General features: G+C 44.4%; 1 protein-coding gene across 1 annotated transcript in view; it reads left to right on the top strand.

Moving 5' to 3' along the window:
• Positions 1–3,803, top strand: part of LOC148143011 (uncharacterized) — a 127,190-nt gene that overhangs the window by 34,824 nt on the left and 88,563 nt on the right. The gene's annotated exons all lie outside the window — the stretch shown is intronic.

Below are 3,803 nucleotides of genomic sequence, written 5' to 3'. Positions count from 1 at the left end.
CGCCCTCCCGCCGCTTCCCCGCTCGAGCGACTTCTCCTCCCAACCGCCTTCGCCCCCGCGTGACGTCTGCACGGGGGGATGGGCGGGGCCGGGGGAGCCTCACCGTCACCAAGCAACAGCCACCTCGCGCTACAACTGCTCATTCACAAAAACAAACTCTCCTGTCTCGCTCTGCAGCTGCAGGGGGGACACTGCCACGTTTCCAGGAGCCCTGTCTACATTGGGAAAGCTCACGGCTCAATTTAAACAGATATTCCGACATCTAACGGAACGGCGTCATATCTAAAGGGGGCAATCTGCATTTTAAAGGGACACGGACATTTTAACGGGTATTTCTGCAAATAAAGAGGTTTAAATGGACGAGATTACATTTCAAAGGGATGTGGGCACATTCAAAGGGATACCTTAATATGTAAAGTGACGCAGTTATATCTAAGTGAATCTACATTTCGAAGAGACGTTGCCCTATTTATAAGTAGAGACAATAGGTGTGAATTCTGTCTGTGTCCCAATGTTGAGTCAGACTGACATTTTTCTTAGAAAAGCTCTGCATTTAAATTACATTCTTGAGAAGGTAAGTTATAGATTAGGGTGTAGAGGTTAGGGAGAATTGGCCGTACTAAGTTACCCATAGTGACCAGGGATGTACAGGTTAGGGTGGCTTGGTCATGGGAAATACGCAGTAAGGGGTTGGGTATGGTTGGGGTACTGTTCAGAGGGCCAGAGTGAAACAGATGGGCTGAACGGTCTGCTTCCACATTGTCGGAATTCGATGACCCTGCCCACCAAAGGAGCATTTTATCTGCATCTATCCTGTCAAGCCCCTTTCAGAATTCGACTGGTTTCAATAAAGGTATACAGCACAGAAACAGACACTTCGGTCCAATTCGTCCATGCCGACCAGGATTCCAAACTAAACCAGTCCCACTTGCCTGCATTTGGCCCATATCCCTCTAAACCTTTCTATTCATGTACCCATCCAAATGCTTTTTCAATGTTGTCACTGTACCTGCAGCTACCATATCCTCAGCAAGTTCATTCCACATGCAAATCACCCTCTTTCAAACTTTTGCCCCTCCGGTTCCTTTTAAATCTCTCTCCTCACATTAAAACAAAATGGCCCCTAGTTTTGAGCACGCCGATGCTAAGCAAGAACCCTTTGTTATTCACCTTACCTCCAATCCTCATGATTTTATCAATCTCAATGAGGTCACCCCCCCCCAACGTCCTGTGCTCCAGTGAATACAGACCCAGCCTCTCCTTATAACTCAAACCCTCCAGTCCTTACAACATCCTGGTAAATCTTTATTAAACTCTCTCTAATAGTATTCTTCCTATTACAGGGCCAACAGAACTGTACTGAGTACTCTGAAAGTGGCATCACCAACATCCTGTACAACCTCAACATGATGTCCCAACCCCTTTACTCAATGGTGTGAACAATGAAGGCAATGTTGCGAAATGCCACCTTAACCACCCTGTCTCGCAGTGATGCAACTTCCAAAGAACTATGTACCTGAACACCTCCCCCCCATGTCTGCCTGTTCTATAGCACGACTCATGGCCCGACCATTATTTGTACAACCCCTTGCTTTTATTAAGCCTCTCTCTCTCACACATACTCGATCTCTCAGACACACCCCTCAACACTCTATCACACTCACAGGCTCATACTCCATCACACTCTCACTTTCCCAAGCATGCACACACACACACATGCACAAACTCACATGCACACAGATACACACACACAACTCTTTGGGGTGAAATTGTATTGGCAGAATTATATTTGCAGATACATTCAATTTTGCTCAAAAAGCACACAATCTACAGGCAGTCAATGCATCTAATATTTTACAAATTCCGACTTTGGAAACAGAACCTGTCTGATTCAAGATTGGAATACCAACAGACTCAAATCTCACACCTTTAATTCATTGTATGAGCAGAGGTGTCTTTTTTTAATAAAACCTTCAGTCATCTCAAGAACATTGTTACGTATTACTGAACCAAAGCCCGCACCCATTCTAAGAGATGAAGACTATCTAAGTTTGATCAATATATTCTATCAGTTGCATGACACTGATCTTTTGATATAAGTTCTGTGTCTTATGATGCTGTTCCATGAGGCTTATGTGTTGATGAGGCAAGATGGTACAGATGAGGCGATGGAGAATTACAGATCACCGAGGAAGGATTTAAAGAGAGAGTTAAGAAGAGCAAAGAGAGGACACGAGCAGTCTTTAGCAAATAGAATAAAGGAGAACGCTCAAGCTTTCTATAGGTATGTGAGGAATAAAAGGATGATTAGGTTAGGAATAGGGCCAGTCAAAGACAGAAGTGAGAAGTTGAGCATGGACCCTGTAGAGTTCGGAGAGGTGCGAAATTAACATTTCTTATCGGAGTTCACTCAAGAAAAGAATGAGGTACGAGATATTAGACTCGAAAGGATCGAGGTTAGTTACACACAGGTGTTATCAATTTGAGAAGGAGTGAAAGTAGACAAGTCCCCTGGGCAGGATGGGATTTATCCGAGGATTCTCTGGGAAGCTAGGGAGGAGATAGCAGAGCCTTTGGCTTTGATATTTGAGTCGTCATTGTCTACGGGTTTAATACCCGAGGACTGGAGGATTGCAAATATTGTGCCCTTGTTCAAGTAGGGCAGCAGAGATGACCCAGGTAATTATAGACCAGTGAGCCTTACATCTATTGTAGAAAAGATTTTGGAAAGGATTATAAGAGAAGATTTAAAATCATCTAGTAAGCAACAATTTGATTTCAGATAGTCAACATGGTTTCGTCGAGGGTAGGTCACGTTTCACAAACCTCATTGAGTTCTTTGAGAAGGTGACCAAGCATGCAGATGAGGGTAGGACAGTTGATATGGTATACTTGGACTTCAGTAAAGCCTTTGAAAAGGTTCCACATGGGAGGCTGATGGAGAAAATGCAGAGGCATTGAATTGAGGGTGATTTAGTAGTTTGGATTAGAAACTGGAAGAAGGCAGCGAGTGGTGGTTGATGGAAAATACTCAGCCTGGAGTCCGATTACTAGTTTCGGGACCACTACTGTTAGTCATTTTTATAACTGACTTAGACACAGGCATAGGTGGATGGATTAGTAAATTTGCAGACGACACTAAAGTCGGTGGAGTACTGGACAGTTTGGAAGAATGTTACAGGTTGCAGGGGGATTTGGATAAACTGCAGAATTGGGCTGAGAGGTGGCAAATGGAGTTCAATACAGCTAAATGCGAGGTGAAGCACTTTGGGAAGAATAACAGGATGGCAGAGTACTTGGTCAATGTAAAGATTCTTGGTAGTGTGGATGTGCAGAGGGATCTTGGAGTCCATGTGCGTAGATCCCTGAAAGTTGCCACCCAGGTGGATAGTGCTGTGAAGAAGGCATACAGTGTGTTAGGTTTCATTGGTAGAGGGATCGAGTTCCGGAACCGCAATATCATGCTGCAACTATACAAAACGCTGGTGCAGCCACACTTGGAATATTGTGTACAGTTCTGGTCACCCAATTACAGAAAGGATGTGGAAGCATTGGAAAAGCAGAGGAGATTTACCAGTATGTTGCCTGGTCTGGAGGGAAGGTCTTATGATGAAAGGCTGAGAGACTTGGGCCTTTTCTCATTGGAAAGAAGGTGGCTAAGGGGGGAGGATTTGATAGGGACATACAAGATGATCAGAGGATTAGATAGGGTAGACAGAGAAAGACTTTTTCCTAGGATGATCACGTCAACGTGTACGAGGGGGCATAACTATAAATTGAGGGGTGACAGCTTTAAGACAGAT

This window comes from Chiloscyllium plagiosum, unplaced genomic scaffold (assembly GCF_037043375.1).
Source record: "Chiloscyllium plagiosum isolate Xiang-an unplaced genomic scaffold, Cpla_swu_hap1 HiC_scaffold_27, whole genome shotgun sequence".
Classification (NCBI taxonomy): Eukaryota; Metazoa; Chordata; class Chondrichthyes; order Orectolobiformes; family Hemiscylliidae; genus Chiloscyllium; species Chiloscyllium plagiosum.
This window is presented reverse-complemented; position numbering and strand designations above follow the sequence as displayed.